Raw genomic sequence first — 17,680 nt, forward strand, 5'->3', positions numbered from 1 at the left:
ACTGAAGATGTTGCACAGGCCCCTGCAATGTCCAGCCAAGCCGGGTCCTAACGGCGGCAGGTCCCCCTGGTGGTCCAAGATGGACTGGCTCCACTGGAGTGATGAGATGGGGGTAGTCAGAACCAATGAGCAGTACGGGACGGACAGTCTCTAGATGTCGCAGTGGAAGACCTCTCAGGTGCCGATATTTCTCCTTCAGAGCTTTAACTGGATGGGTATGTTCAGCCAGGCTTAGTTGCTGGGCCGTAAACGCACCTCTAATGTGGAACACCTTCTTGGGCTGCGACAGTGGAGAGATAGAGAATGATACCGCTGCACCACTGAGGACTTGGAGCTCTTGCCTGACTGTGCGGAGCGGTAGGTCTTCTGGTTTACCTTTGAGGCCAAGCTGCTGAGCAGCACTGTGTAAAAGGATGGTTCTTTCTGACCCGTCATCCTGGATGGCGTAGGCAGCCATCTGATGTTCTCCATTCCGCAGTATTACTTTACTTATCTTGAGCAGGACTTTTCGGCTGGCAGGAGGCTTTCGAATGAGTAGAATCTCGTTCATGGTATTTAGGAGACAGGAGTTAGTGTCTCGAGCAGGAGCAGCTTCAATTAGCACAGTCTGTGAACTCTCAGCACTTTTCATGGTAGTGTCGTGGAGAACTAGCAGATGTCGATTGTTACACTGCTTGCAGCGCATTTTCAGACTGCATTCTGTTGCTTGATGGCTCCTGCCGCAGCGCCAACACCGGTTGTTCTCCCTAATCCACTGACGCCTCTGTTCTGTATTGAGTTGCTTGAAATTTAAACAGTTATTTAAGGAGTGCTTAGTGTGATCGCAGTAGGGGCAGTAAGGTTTTGGAAAAGTTTTCGTGGTAGGAGCTGAGCTATGCGTGTCGAGGGTTGCCTTCTCAGTGTTCAGCAGAATATTTGCATTCTTATTAAAGGGCTTGAATTCTTTGATTACCTCTCTGGTCCGTGCAGTAGGCCCTCTACACTGGCTGATTACAAACCTAGATGTGTCCTCCTGTACTTGAATTTCGTACTCCAACCAGTCAGAGAGGTCCACAAGGGTTGGAATCGGAACATGGTATGGATGTGCAAACCGGCGAAAACTTGATCTGAGATCATGTGGTAATTTCCCCAACAGTCTGGAAACATGGGAGCCACACTGCAATTCGAAGGTGCCTTTCTGCCCAAGTTGACCCAGCATGCCAACGAGAGAACAAACTTTAAGTGCAAACAGTCTGAAGGCTTTTATGTCACCACTGCTGATGCTTGGGCCATCCATAAGTTCTGCTATTCACTGTAATGCAAGCTGATGTGGCTGACCGTACTGCTGATCCAAAGCGGCCATCGTTCTTGTGAAGGGGTTTTGTGAATGGCTGTACGAATCAGCGATGAGTAATGCCTCTTCTAGCTTGACATGGTCTGTGAGAATCTGAAACTTAAACCTTTCTGTAGCATTAGCAGGAAGTGTATTCTCTAAGGCAATCTTCAAACGTGAAAACTCTCTTGGGTTTGGATGTACAAAGTCTGGTATGGTGGGAGTAGGGCCTTTGTACACTGTCTCTGGTTCGAATTGAGGCATTTGTCTCGATGAGCTATAGGGCATTTGGTGGTGCCAGGCCGAATCATAAGGAGTAGAGGCTGCATGCTCCTTTGAGATCCACTGACTGAATGGCTGAGCACTTTGAATATCGTAGGGAGAGCAAATTTTGTCTCTTGGAACTGCTGCCGAAGCTGGAGATTGTTCCTGACCTGAGAAGCTGTCTCCTCTGAACCGTGGTGCAGGCACAGGCTTAAGACTTCCCCCAGCTGCCTGTATGTTTTTTCCTTGGCGTGGTGCAGGAATGGGTTTGCTAGGTTGAGGTCGGGCCACAGGTAGCTGTTGACTGACCTGAATCTGAAGCTGCTGCATCTGCCACTTAAGTTGTGAGAGCTCTTGAGCATACTGTTGATTCGTCTGCTGCAATGCATCCCTTTCCCTCTGCATCTCCTGTACAGTTTGAAGTATGTTCTCATTTGCATGACGTAGATTCCTATTTCGTTGCTTAAGCAAAGCATTCTCAGATCTGACTGGGTCTGCGTCAGACCACTCTTCTGAACTTTGATGCTCTTCACCTGGAATCTGCGTAAGACTGAATGCCGTCGCACCCTCCTCTTCGTATTCCTCGTCTGATAGGTTGGAGGGTATCTGAGTGTGTGGTGACACGGGTTCTGGATGCAACGAAGGCAGGACGAAGCCGGTAAGATCATAATCTTCATATCGGGCGGGAAGGGCATTCTTCCTTCTGACGCGCCCAGTTGGCTCATCATCTGCGTGTGTTTACATCTCATAAGCCTGCGGCAAGTCTCATCCGGCTCAAAGGACCATGTAAAAATGAGTTAGCTTTAATAGCAAATTCTCATTTATTAAATTGCTGGTTAGGTTTGAAACCCGCCACAGGGTGTCCGGTAAGAGACTTAGTCAAAGATGGTTGAAATATGGGAGTAACCCATTTATTTGTCACCACAACAACTCAGAGAATTACAAGGGTTATGTGGTTTTTTTATAAAACAGAAAATGAAGAGTAAATATGAATATACATGATGAATATTCAGTAAAACAAACAATTGAACGGATTAATAAATTAAAGAAAACAAACTCAGCGTGCCATATACATAGAATTAAACAGTGCACAGCTTTATCTAGTGCGTATCGTATCAGCGGTGCTCTGTCTGAACATGTTCTGTGCACATGCGCATTAAGATGTTTACAACTAAAATATCTCGAGAATGAGCACTTCGTGAGTAAATTACACTGAAATACAAAAGAAATAGACCTAGATAACATTAATATAAACAACTATGAATAAAGGTAAAATATATATACACAACGCAACATCGTGCTAAGGACATGTTAATATCTTAGCATTAGCCATAACAATTGAAACGCATCAGACAGCGAAATATAATAGACAGCTAGGTCAAGCATATCACATACGCGACCGTTACAAAGATCGGATATTACACTTACTTTCCATAGACGCACAACACCCGTAAAAATGAGTAGAACTATATGTGACATGCAACGGCAAAGTTTTGCGTCCGCATCAGCGCTCCGATGGACTCGCTCTCTACTTCACACGGAGCGCTGTGGGCGGGATGTTTGCCTGCACGTGGATCAGCAAATGCTGATTGGCTGCCTGTGTGTCAATCAGTCTCGGTAAAAATAGAGAAAGATCTGATCAGAACATTCATTATTCTTAAAGCTATAATGGCCTTTTTAACATACAGAATAGATAGGATAATATTTTGATAAAAGTCCTACCAAGACACAGGATTACATGTACAAAAACCTCTGACATGTATTCAAGGTTTACTTGCTAAACCTGGATTGGTGCTTTAGTATAGCTTCTTTGTCAGGTTTGGGATTCAGTGCAATATTTGCAGGAAGACTCTGAGCTGTTACATGGGATGCCCATTCCTTAAACTATTTGTGGGTCCATCCGGCGTTCCAGAACTTTCCGAACCAGATCATCTCTGAATGTTTGTGTAGTGGGTTCGAAGAGTTTCCTGGCAACCCACTCTTTGGAATGTTTTGGAAACACAATGTTGTACCGAGGTACACCTACAAAAAAAATAAAATAAAGCACTCTAATTACAGCACAATTTATTACTAATCTATAGTTATAGTTATAATCTAGAGTGATAGTTCACTGGAGAATCAAGAGTCTGTCAACATTTATTCTTTGTAAGGTTGTTCAAAGCCGTATCAATTTTATTTGTTATGCTGAACTAAAATAAAGATATTCTGAAGACATTCAGGGCCACTGTTGGCTTATATAGTAGGTGAATGAAAAAATACAAAAGTAAACGGTGACCCATTGTTTTCCCACATTTTTAAAATTGTATTGTCTTGTGTTCAGTCTAACAAATACATTTATGTAGGTTTGAAACAAACTGAGGGCAAAGTAAATAATGACAATTTTGGGCAAACTATCCATTTATCTACTGACACCACTACTTGCACATAGTTAAAAATATATATAAACTTATGTTTACATTTCATAATTATGATTTATGTGTAGTGCGAAACATTTGCTGTGGTATTGCTGTTCATTTACCACCACTGGTCGTGGCCTGTTTATGATGTACATTTTCATTGTGGTCCAGTATGGCCAGTTGCGTAGGGCTAACATTGATGAATAATGGAAATGCACTTTCTTCTGACAGTACTTGAGTAGCACAGAGTGGAAAACTTCAAGTTATTTCTCAAATAATGCTCAAAAATATTTAACTTTTTTTTGTCATGTTTTCTGAAAGGTAAAAGTAAATCAAATTAACTGCATATTGAATATGCATTTAACATGCAATTATCACATTTTTACTAGTTACAATGTTGCAAGACTTACTTTTTATTGTGAAAAGATTAACACAACATTTACATTATCAGTATCTAACTCACCTGCACCAACTTAAAGTGGACAATTTTATCCGAATCATCATCCATAAGACTGTACGTGTTGTACTTTGCAGAAAATCCAGGGCTGTAGAACATAAGGCATACAAAAAACATTAACTTTAGTGTTTCATTTGTAGTATAACATTTTTAATAAAGCTAATTAAATTACCTGTCTGATCTCCCATCCCGCGATTGTCACGGTTCATGAATTCACTGTTTTTCTGTCATGATAATAATTATGAGGAAGTAGAGATGCAAGTGAAAACTCAGAATTTAATATATATAGTCAGATGGTGAGCGTGATTTCACCAAGTACAACATGTTCCTGGATCAACATCTTTGTTGATCCTGGAACGTCATTCCAATCAACCAATCAGAATTGAGGGATAACTTTTCAGGAAATGTAAGTTTTAGGCTTATGATCAGGGTTAGGTGCTTCGACACCCTTGTTAATCAGCTATCATTTCTGACTGATTTTAGGAATAAATTATGGGTAGGGTTAGGTTTAGGGGTAGAGATTGGGTTAAGTCTATATTTTTGGACAATAATGTTGATCCAGGAACATGTCTTACTTGGCAAAATCACGGCGACCATAGTCAGATACAGTCACAAAGCCGGTAGACGAGGATGATGATGATGATGAAGGTGATGATGACACGACACGGGCGACACAGGGACTTCGATGGTCGTGAAGGGCTCGGTGAAGATCCAGTGAGGTGACGTAAATCCATACAAAGAGACGACAAGACGATCAGGAACTCGAAGACAGGAACAAACTTGTATGGGACATCACAGGGAACCGAAGACACTCACAACAAACACCAAACAACGCTCTGACAAAGGAAAGGACAAAACAGTGAGTATTTATGGGAGTGTGAATGAGCTGCAGCTGGTGTCAGTGAGTGTGATCAGCTGAGCGCTAATTAGTGATGACACCTCGGTCACGCCCTACACACACACTCACAGACATGTAAACAACAGAGCCACGAGACCCGAAGGAAACAGTGAATTCATGAACCGTGACAGCGATAAATGTAGTCCTTTCTGGTGTGCATTCTGAATGTGTAAGTCATCTATAATGGCTGCCTGTTTCTCTGTGTATGCAGCATCAACAACAGGAATGAGGTACGCTGACTGCATTGTGTAAAATGTTGTTTTCTTTGGAACCTGTAAGTTTATTAATGCAATGTCGGTATATATGGCTCCAGTGAAAAGAACACTTGCTGCTACAAGCAGATTGTTTAACGCTATTCCCCGAACATCTGCACAAGACTTCCAGTAACCCTGATGTCCTTTTTCACATTCCCACTGCACTTGGATGAAACACCCCGAGGATATTTCTTGGGTTGTGGTGATTATGGCTCCACATTCCTGACATTTTTTGAACAGCTCCTTCAGATTGGACTCATTCACGATCCATTTTCTTTCTTTCCACATCTCACGTTCTCTCTCTTCCGCAGAAGTTGGAGTTGATGTAGAGGTAGAGCTTATTGGGACAAAACTTGTCCTTGTCTGAAGGACAATCTAACGAAAGCATACTGATGTCAAGGTCATTTTCTTCAGACTGTGTTGGACTCTGTGCTGGCTTATCCTACATGACACAGACAGGAGATTGCCATGATGTGATTTATTATTAAAAATGAAATCCTACAAGTATTACAAACATGTGGAAATCAAAGACTTCGGACAATGGGAATTTTCTGCAGTCAAACTGGAAAAATAGTCAGCCCTTGATAAAGAAACAGCTTCCTGATATTGAGACAGCTTGCAAAAGTTGATAAGAGATTTGCAATTTGTCCCATTTCCATTTTCTTTCTACTTTGAGAGGAGCGACTGCATTTAATACTTCTGTACATGTGGCGTTAAAATTAATAACCATATCCAGTGTTTCCCCTACCATTACTTTATATTTATCTTATTTACACGACGGCATGACATTTCTGTCTCTACGTTACATGATCTCGCTCTCTGTATCGCGCGCACAGCAGAGTTCTGCCCCGGTTCGCACACACACACACACACACACACACACACACACAAACAAACACAAACACAAACGTAAGTGCACTCAAGTGAGCACACCCCCACTCCTATTTGTAAATATTAAGCCGCAAAATGACTATTTAAATATGACTTCTGCGTGTCTCTGTGTTAATGTATGGCGCACACGCGCAGGTTTGTTTACTACTCGTACAGAAGCGCGCGTGACGCTTGCGGTAATAATAGAGTGGGAGAACTATGATGTCACTTTGTAGGCGGATCGAGATGGTCCTCACTGCAGAACACAAGATCCAACTGGGATCCAACAGATCTAGATCCAACTCCTCCCACCTTACATTTATCTAAACCTACCAATCTCCACCCCTTGGATCTTTCGTTCTGCAGTGAGGTGCTACTCGGCGGATCGGCGGTAAGCGTGAAACTGGTTCCTTCGACAAAAAGCCAATATTTTCCCATAGGCTTTTGGATTATTGCAAAGAATAAGCTCTGTGTTCAATCATAGTTCATGAAACTTACACGTTTCGTCCATCAAGATAATCTTCACAAAATAATATAACGTTGATGAATTTTGAAGTCTAAATAAAAGCGCCAGAACTGAAAAGCTAAACTTAGGCTATAAACGAACTACAGCACCACGGTCGCTCGTCTTCACCGTCACCACCAGCGCGCTCCCGACAACTTTTTCAAACTTATTTTTAACATGTTTAGTGAAACGTATTTACTCTGTATATGAATTTTAATGCAAACTACATGAACCTTTTCATATAAACTGGAATAAATACAAAACTAGAGCCAAAATAAAACTGAAATGAGACTAATAAATAGTATAGTGAATAAATGAAATAATCATAACTAAATGACATTTAAAGCACGTATTTCTGTACATTTCGAAATAAGGTGCATTAAAAGTCAATAAATCCTTGATTAATATGAATATTTTAATTAAAAAGGTATCCCCGCGTATTTAATCTTTTAAATAACAGCGAGCGAGTCTTTGGATATGGTATGATTAAACTTATTTTAGTGAACAAAGTAGCACATTTCAGCTCTCATTTTGTTAGGGTGGGTACAAAAAATTTAATTTTATCCTTGCTTCTACAATCTCTTTCTAACAACTTCAGGTAACACTTTATAATAACTGCACACTATGAATCATTAGTCAATCATTAGTAAATAGTCAATTCATTATTTATAAAGCATTGTTACAAAATTAAGGCATTAGTAAGCAGTTTATACAAACAGCTATAAATGTTTTGTTTTTGAGCATATCTATAATGTTTAATAATTGTATTTTCATACTTTATTAATGATCAATTTATCATCTCTAAATTATTAAGTTATTTACAAACCAGTTATTTAGGAGTTGTCAGTGGCATTAGTGACTTTCATAAGATCATTTAGAAAGTGTAAATAAATTATTAATAAACTATTTAAATGTACATTTATAAATCTTATTATTTAGACACATGATAATAGTTGCTCAGTGTGTTAATAAATGCTTTATTAACACATATTCCTTCTGTAATTCATAATTAAGTCAGGTAGTTATAAAACATTTAGTAGTTGCCAGCCATCTATTTTTGTGAGCTCATCTAAAGTGAGGACTATTCATACCTTGTAAAGCATTTACAAAGCAGATTTAAAGGCTCATTTATCTTCCAAACAGACAAGTTAAACAAACACAACACCGAGGGATACAGAACATTGAAATATTTTTTCAAGATGCAAAAATGAAACTGTACAACTAAAAATAAAAATTAAAGTGTACAGTTGGACAGTTTCATTTTTTTTTTTCATCTTGAAATAAATATTTTTGAGTTCTGTATCCCTCTTTGTTGTGTTTGTTTATTTGGTAACACTTTACAATAAGGTGTTATTTGTTGACATTAGTTAATGTATTGTTCATGTTAGTTAATACATTAGTTAATGTATTAACTAACATGAACAAACAATGATCAATACATTTATTACACTGTTTATTAATCTTTGTTAACGTTAGTTAATCAAAATACAGTCGTTCATTGTTAGTTCATAGTGTATTAACTAATGTTAACAAACACAACTTGTGATTTTAATAATGCCTTAGTAAATGCTGAAATTAACATGAACTAAGATTAATAAATGTTTTGGAAGTATTGTTCATTCTTAGTTCATGTTAACTAATGTTGTTAACTAATCTTAACTAATGAACCTTATTGTAAAGTGTTACCGTTTATTTTTTTCTGTTAGGAAGATAACTGAGCCTTTAAATCTCCTTTGTAATATATATGCTTATAAATCAAGAACAAGGCATTTATAGCTGTATTTACAAACTGCTTACTAATGACTGTTAATGTTGGGACAATGCTTTATAAAGGATGAATTGACTATTTACTAATGCTTACCTAATGATTCATAGCATGCAGTTATTATAAAGTGTTACCCAACTTCATGTGGCCGTAAACATTTATTTTTGATGTGGCTTTAAGCACTATGCATCATTAATGTTTCACTTTCACCATGTAAAGCCAGTAAATGTGGTGTTTACATGTAATAATCATAATATGAATCTACCTTGTGGTACGAACCCAGAGTCTCCACATCAGTAAGTGATAAAACGAGCTTCTTCCCTCCGAAGACGTGTGTCGCATTTCGGGGCAAAGCAAAAAAACATTGTCGAACAACAATGTAAAATGCTGTAAAATATTCATTGGTTATCCTAAAATTAATTGTATTATAAATTATACTAATATTAAATTGATAAACTGTTCGGCGTGATGATGTTTAATGTCTCCGACAGCGCCTGTAGTCCCATTTAGCAACTTGCAACCGTCTTTAAGAAATGTAACAACTTAAGAAAAATCACGAGTGTGGTGTAACTGGTGTGTTTTATGTCGTAGAATAAAACGTGAAAGTATCTTGAGCCTGTGTGAACCACAGACCTTATTTAAGGGATTTAACCAAAATCCCATTAAAAAAAACCATTGACTCTGAGACGATGGAACCGGAAGTGCTAAAATGCTAACTCGCTCCGGTTTTCACCTACAAAGTGACATCATAGTTCCCCACTCTATTAACGTCTGTCGTCTCACTAAATGAGGACATAAATACATGAACAACATCTCCAGAACTGCTCTGAGAGTCACTTCATGAGCATTTGACCGTTTCATTTGAGAAAACTATCCTCATATCATGTACACACAGAAATGTAAAGGTATGCACGGCAACCCGTCATAATAAAAGTTTGGTTTCACTTGAAGAGATATATTACTATTGTTCAGTAGAACGTATGTAATAGGCTACTACTACTAAAACTATTAAAACCTTATCTTTAAGGAATAATCATACAATGTCTTCAATGTCATTATCAATATTAAATCCCCTTTATTTTTCATTTTTTATTCATTAAAATTAAATTAAAGGAATGTTTTTATGTCGGGAAAAAACGGAACTAAATACCACCAATAAAAATAGGCCAAGTGGGCTGGTAATAAATTGTAGCAAAACCAGACAAACTTGGTTAGTAAAAAGGTATAAAGAAAGATGTATGGACAGACTTAGTGGATGAGGCGGCTGTCTTCACGGCTTTGTTACTTTGTTTAATAAAGTCTTATTTTGGCATCTGAAACTCTGCTTTTTGAGCTTCTCTGACTTCATTGAAGAAATCTACTCTCTCGAGCCACGACACTAATTAAAAGGTTTAACAATAAAACCAACAATTAAGAGGTTTTCAGTTTTTATGACTATGTCAGATAACAATTCCGAGAAGTCTCTTAAAAAGTCCCTTTTAGAGTTTGGTGGTCTGTATATCAAAGCAGAGAACATGAGGATTCAACATTGCGTAACATAACCTCAAAACTGTCATAACTATCTACCGGTAAATGCCTACACTTAACATATTTTTAAAAACAACAGCAATTCTACTACCCTTCCTAGACTTCCTAGGGCATCTGAAAAAAAAACACAGTTCATGTGAGAAAGTTCTGAAAAGGGGCTTAGATCATTTTCAGTGAGCCAAGTTTCAGTAATAAACATTAAATCCAGGTTCACAAGTTCACTCTTACCTATAATAAACAGAGTAAAGATTATGCGATTTGGCGTGTTGTCCAGGGGAGGGCTCCGAGCTCGTTATCACTCCCGAGCCCAGGGTACTCCCCTTGGCTGGGGAGAGGGGTCCGAGCTCGGCATTTAGCCCGGACCCAGAGCGTTCCCCCCAAAGATGCAATAAGCGCGGGACAGCAGCCAGAGAGGTGCGTTGATAACCCCTCAAAATTTGCAGAGCTTAAGGTTGGTGGGGTGCTGGAAGTCGCTTGGAGTAACGACACTGCTGTGGCCTTCGAGAAGAGAGTTTGGCTCCTGCGGGAGCGGACACTGCTGTGGCATCTGAAAAGAAAAAGTGGCTTCTGCGGAAGCTGTGGCAGCACCTGAAAAGATGAAATGGCTTCTGCAGGGAACTGCTGCGGCATCTGAAAAGTAGAGATGAGAGGGAAATACAGATAGGGCTGTGGCCGTGGGAAAATATGGATAGGGCTCCTGCGGGAGCAGACACTGCTGCGGCAGTGGAGGAATATAGAAAAGGCTCCTGCGGGAGCAGACACTGCTGCGGCAGTGGGAAAATACAGAGCTCCTGTGGGAGCAGACACTGCTGTGGCAGTGGAGGAATATAGAAAAGGCTCCTGCGGGAGCAGACACTGCTACGGCAGTGGGGACATACAGATAGAGCTCCTGCAGGAGCGGCCACTGCTGCGGCAGTGGAGGAATATAGAAAAGGCTCCTGCGGGAGCAGACACTGCTGCGGCAGTGGGGACATACAGACAGAGCTCCTGCAGGAGCAGACACTGCTGCGGCAGTGGGGACATACAGATAGAGCTCCTGCAGGAGCGCGCTGCTGCGTGCAGTGGAGGAATATAGAAAAGGCTCCTGGGAGCAGACACTGCTGCGGCAGTGGGGACATACAGACAGAGCTCCTGCGAGCAGACACTGCTACGGCAGTGGGGACATACAGATAGAGCTCCTGCAGGAGCGGCCGCTGCTGTGGCAGTGGAGGAATATAGAAAAGGCTCCTGCGGGAGCAGAGACTGCTGCGGCAGTGGGGACATACAGATAGAGCTTCTGCGGGAGCAGACGCTGCTGCGGTAGCGGAGGAATATAGAAAAGGCTCCTGCGGGAGCAGACACTGCTGCGGCAGTGGGGATATACAGATAGAGCTCCTGCGGGAGCAGACACTGCTACGGCAGTGGGGACATACAGATAGAGCTCCTGCAGGAGCGGCCACTGCCGTGGCAGTGGAGGAATATAGAAGAGGCTCCTGCGGGAGCGGGGTGCTGCTGGGATGGTTGAAGTGGAGATGGGCCGCTATGGGTGGATTTGGTGGGGTTAGAGGGGATGGCTATGGCGGGTCTGAAGTTCGAGTGAACAGGGATGGACTGGCATTAAAGGGAATGATATGCAAGCGGTCTGACTGCATGTAGGTCTTGAAGGCTTCTGACAAATCTGTGGCCTGATGCTGCTGGATACGGGGGAGTGGTTCCCAGGCAAGAGCGTTCGGCGGGATGGGTAGGGGCATGGTGTGGTGGAAGATAGCGAGAAGGGCGAGCAAGGGGAGGAGGAAAGGTAGCCACCGGAACCGCTAGTGGAGGCAAATGCTCAAAAGAAAACAAAAGAGAGGGAGGGAAAGTGAGGGGGAATGGTGGGCACCGGGACCACGTTGCTAGCGGAGGCATGCTCATGCTAGACTTGGACGGTGGGGCTACGGGCCATGGGTAGGGGAGGGGGTTGAGAGTGGGGTGAGGCAAGGGCTGTGGATGGGTCTGCGCTGCTAGCGGAGGCATGCTCACTGCGGGCCATGGGTAGGGGAGTAGATTGGGAGTGGGGTGAGGCAAGGGCTGTGCCGTTAGCGGAGGCGTGCTCACGCTAACGTCTGCTATGGAAGCTGAAGGTCACTGAAAAGGAAAAGGGGTTATTAGTAGCAGCAGGAGAAGACTGAGATGTGTGGACCTGTGCCTCAAACGAAGGCGTCCTCGTGATAGAGTTGGACAGTGGGGCTGTGGGCCATGGGTAGGGGAGGGGGTTGGGAGTGGGGTAAGGAAAGGGCAGTGGATGGTTCTGCACCACTAGTGGAGGCAGCCTCACGCTAACGTTTTCTATGGAAGCTGGAGGTCACTGAAAAGGAAGAGGAGTTAGAAGTAACAGGAGGAAAAGACATGTGAGGGCCTGTGTTGCAAGCGGAGGCAGCCTCACGCTTGCTTCAGCTGCTGTAGGTCATGGGAAGGGAGTAGGGTTTTGTGACATCCTGGCAGAGCCTGTGTATTCTGCACCGCTAGCGGAGGTGACCTCATGCTGGTGTCTGCTATGGGGCTAGAGGAAACTGGAGAGGAAGAGGGGTTAGAAGTAACAGCGGAAAAGACATGTGAGGGCCTGTGTTGTAAGCGGAGGCAGCTTTGCGCTTGCTTCAGCTGCTGTAGCTACAGGCCATGGAGGTTTGTGACATTCGGGGAAAAAAGCTGTAGAGCCTGTGCAGCCTGCACTGCTAGCAGGGGCGGTGTCCGCAACGGGAGCTTGAGGCCGCTGAAAAGGAAAGGGGTTAGGGGAAGTAGAAGGTAAGTCTGAGATGTGAAGGCCTGCGTTGCAAGCAGAGGCAGCCACATGCTTGTTTCTGCTGTTGTAGCTGTACGCTGAGGAAAAAAAGGGGAGTGGTTTGTGACTTTGGCGGGACATGCTGAAATGTCCTGGTAGCCTGCAGAGTTGCCAACTAATTTTTTTTTTTTCTTCTTCCCTAGATTTAGCAATTTCTCAGACTACCCTAGTGACTTGCTTTTCAAAGCATCTAGCAACAATTGTAGTTATTTTAAAATTTTATTTGGCAGCCTTTAAAAAGTGATGATGAAAGGCATGCATTTTTCGCTTAACCACACAAAATGAAAAAGTATTGACACGGCTAGCCAGCTAAGCGGCACATCGGCTGGTAACGTTAGACACTTGAGAGATGCCTAGCAGTACGCACTTCATATGATAATTAAGTTGCAGGTTGCCCTTGTTCAATAATTGTTTGTGATATGCCTTGATTTTTAGTTTGTACTTATGAGTGTTAATCATTACTGTTGGTCCACTGTGATCAACAGTGAAACTTCTCTTCCACTGTTGAAGTTATCCGACTTACCGACTTATTAAAATACATAAGGTTTGAGTAATTCCAGTGTGTGTTCTAAGCACTTGCGTCATGGTTACGTAATGACATTAACCTCCGATGATGTCGCGACATCATTTAACAACAAATAATCTGCCTTTAGCGATTTTTGCCTGAAAATTATTTGGCAACACTGGTGGCCTGCACCGCTAGCGGAGGCAGCCTCGCACTAGTAATCTGGAAACAGAAGGCCTAGCTGCATACGGCACTGTGGCCGGAAGAGCTGTGCCGAAGCGGGAAGCGAGTGAGACTTTGCTGCAGTGAGAACTCTATAATGTTTAATAATTGTATTTTCATACTTTATTAATGATCAATTTATCATCTCTAAATTATTAAGTTATTTACAAACCAGTTATTTAGGAGTTGTCAGTGGCATTAGTGACTTTCATAAGATCATTTAGAAAGTGTAAATAAATTATTAATAAACTATTTAAATGTACATTTATAAATCTTATTATTTAGACACATGATAATAGTTGCTCAGTGTGTTAATAAATGCTTTATTAACACATATTCCTTCTGTAATTCATAATTAAGTCAGGTAGTTATAAAACATTTAGTAGTTGCCAGCCATCTATTTTGTGAGCTCATCTAAAGTGAGGACTATTCATACCTTGTAAAGCATTTACAAAGCAGATTTAAAGGCTCATTTATCTTCCAAACAGACAAGTTAAACAAACACAACACCGAGGATACAGAACATTGAAATATTTTTTCAAGATGCAAAATGAAACTGTACAACTAAAAATAAAAATTAAAGTGTACAGTTGGACAGTTTCATTTTTTTTTTTTTTTCATCTTGAAATAAATATTTTTGAGTTCTGTATCCCTCTTTGTTGTGTTTGTTTATTTGGTAACACTTTACAATAAGGTGTTATTTGTTGACATTAGTTAATGTATTGTTCATGTTAGTTAATACATTAGTTAATGTATTAACTAACATGAACAAACAATGATCAATACATTTATTACACTGTTTATTAATCTTTGTTAACGTTAGTTAATCAAAATACAGTCGTTCATTGTTAGTTCATAGTGTATTAACTAATGTTAACAAACACAACTTGTGATTTTAATAATGCCTTAGTAAATGCTGAAATTAACATGAACTAAGATTAATAAATGTTGTGGAAGTATTGTTCATTCTTAGTTCATGTTAACTAATGTTGTTAACTAATCTTAACTAATGAACCTTATTGTAAAGTGTTACCGTTTATTTTTTTCTGTTAGGAAGATAACTGAGCCTTTAAATCTCCTTTGTAATATATATGCTTATAAATCAAGAACAAGGCATTTATAGCTGTATTTACAAACTGCTTACTAATGGCTGTTAATGTTGGGACAATGCTTTATAAAGGATGAATTGACTATTTACTAATGCTTACCTAATGATTCATAGCATGCAGTTATTATAAAGTGTTACCCAACTTCATGTGGCCGTAAACATTTATTTTTGATGTGGCTTTAAGCACTATGCATCATTAATGTTTCACTTTCACCATGTAAAGCCAGTAAATGTGGTGTTTACATGTAATAATCATAATATGAATCTACCTTGTGGTACGAACCCAGAGTCTCCACATCAGTAAGTGATAAAACGAGCTTCTTCCCTCCGAAGACGTGTGTCGCATTTCGGGGCAAAGCAAAAAAACATTGTCGAACAACAATGTAAAATGCTGTAAAATATTCATTGGTTATCCTAAAATTAATTGTATTATAAATTATACTAATATTAAATTGATAAACTGTTCGGCGTGATGACGTTTAATGTCTCCGACAGCGCCTGTAGTCCCATTTAGCAACTTGCAACCGTCTTTAAGAAATGTAACAACTTAAGAAAAATCACGAGTGTGGTGTAACTGGTGTGTTTTATGTCGTAGAATAAAACGTGAAAGTATCTTGAGCCTGTGTGAACCACAGACCTTATTTAAGGGATTTAACCAAAATCCCATTAAAAAAAACCATTGACTCTGAGACGATGGAACCGGAAGTGCTAAAATGCTAACTCGCTTCCGGGTTTTCACCTACAAAGTGACATCATAGTTCCCCCACTCTATTAACGTCTGTCGTCTCACTAAATGAGGACATAAATACATGAACAACATCTCCAGAACTGCTCTGAGAGTCACTTCATGAGCATTTGACCGTTTCATTTGAGAAAAACTATCCTCATATCATGTACACACAGAAATGTAAAGGTATGCACGGCAACCCGTCATAATAAAAGTTTGGTTTCACTTGAAGAGATATATTACTATTGTTCAGTAGAACGTATGTAATAGGCTACTACTACTAAAACTATTAAAACCTTATCTTTAAGGAATAATCATACAATGTCTTCAATGTCATTATCAATATTAAATCCCCTTTATTTTTCATTTTTTATTCATTAAAATTAAATTAAAGGAATGTTTTTATGTCGGGAAAAAACGGAACTAAATACCACCAATAAAAATAGGCCAATAGGCTATCACAGGATAGATGCCTGCCTCCGTTGCGAGTCCCTATCAAGCACTTTACCGATTCAGCTGCTCTCCTCTCCTCCTCCTGCCTGGCTGTTTACGCCGCATCACTCACCGCAGAGCAAGCCTGTTCTTGATAAAGCTGCTGTGAAAACGTGGGAAAAGCCGACGAGGAAGAAGTTGGGGTGAAGCGTTCTTTATATAGGCGGAGCAAAACACTTCATGGCACCGTCTATAGCGCATTGTGATTGGGTGGTTTACGCTGTCAATACAGGAGACAAACCAATGGGGCACTGGCTGCTCGTAGTCCCTGCATGATGGTCCTTGGCAAAAAAACAAAACAAAAAAAAAACTATTCTGTGCATCAGTGCATCGGCCCACCGGGAAAATGCCCGGTATGCCCGATTACCAGTCCAGCCCTGGTTTCAAGTGCTTCTTGAATTTCAGTGATATCTCTGGATGTTTCCAGGTGTAAAACCGACAGGATTTGATGTTTTCGTTTTGAAAAGCTTTATGTAAAGCCTGTTGGAAAAAAAGTCAGTTAAAATTCCTGATATACATAAAAAAACAGTACTCACTTTTATGTCTTCATCTGAGATTATGTTGTCAATTCCAAGTCTCAGAGCCTTCGGAGTGCTACAAAGAAAAAATTATGTACATTTTATGAACTTTAGGTTATGAAATAGCACAGAAATACATCTGGCTATAGAACAGTTGTTGATCAATTTAAAAGAAGTTGACAGTGAACTGGTGCACCACAAATGGCTGTTAATAAAGGGTTAGCTAAATAAAAGTTTATGTAACATTATACTGATGTGATATAAAATTAATCGCCATATTACTGTTTTTGTGTATCTTTTGTTTTTTTATTTTTTGCTAGCATGATTCTACACTTAAGTGAAAATTAAAATAAAAATGTAATCCTGGTCTAGACCATGATCTAGCTCCATGTTTATTAATGACATTATAAGTCTTCCACTTAAACTTACCTATCAAAAGTGTATGGTTATGTCAAATCACATCCACATTTAAAGATGCCTTTTTTGGCCTCACTTTCTTTCACTCCAGCACAATCTGTGTGTAGCCAGCCCGAGCACATGTCACACTGTACCCACAGGATCTTCTCAACACTGGGATACAATGGCATGTTCATGTGAATAAAATACACATAGAATAATAAGTGTATTTACCTAAAAAAAAAAAGTATATAATAATAATTATATATAAAAGTAAAAACTAACAAGGCCTAGCCTTGGCCCACTTTTTGGAAGCAGCACACACCCAAGTCACCAGCCATGCACTGCATTGGTTTTTCTGGCTTTTTCATTGAATCCTATGAAAAATAATAATATTACTAATGTTCTGTTTCCTGTCAATTACTAGTTATAAACATTAAGTTAAAAAAGAAAATCTCGAAAACTAACCTCTACAATAACATCTTTTACTAAGATTCTTGCATGATATTCTCGTAGATATTGTGTTTGTGACAGGCCGATGGTCTCTGTGGTCAGCTTGTAGCCCTTCAGCTCCATCTCTGCCACCTGTTTGAAGAGAACACAAATAAAATATGACACATTGGTGGTGTGTTTTTAAATCAGCGTGACATAACACTAACACTTT

General features: G+C 40.4%; 1 long non-coding RNA gene across 1 annotated transcript; it reads right to left on the reverse strand.

Moving 5' to 3' along the window:
* Positions 1-4,431: 4,431 nt before the first annotated feature.
* Positions 4,432-5,101, reverse strand: LOC131546481 (uncharacterized). Its single transcript, XR_009272720.1, has 3 exons — positions 5,005-5,101; positions 4,602-4,653; positions 4,432-4,517 (listed from the first exon to the last, which is right to left on the reverse strand). It is a non-coding gene; the product is annotated as an uncharacterized LOC131546481 (long non-coding RNA).
* Positions 5,102-17,680: the final 12,579 nt, after the last annotated feature.

This window comes from Onychostoma macrolepis, chromosome 09 (assembly GCF_012432095.1).
Source record: "Onychostoma macrolepis isolate SWU-2019 chromosome 09, ASM1243209v1, whole genome shotgun sequence".
NCBI lineage: Eukaryota > Metazoa > Chordata > Actinopteri > Cypriniformes > Cyprinidae > Onychostoma > Onychostoma macrolepis.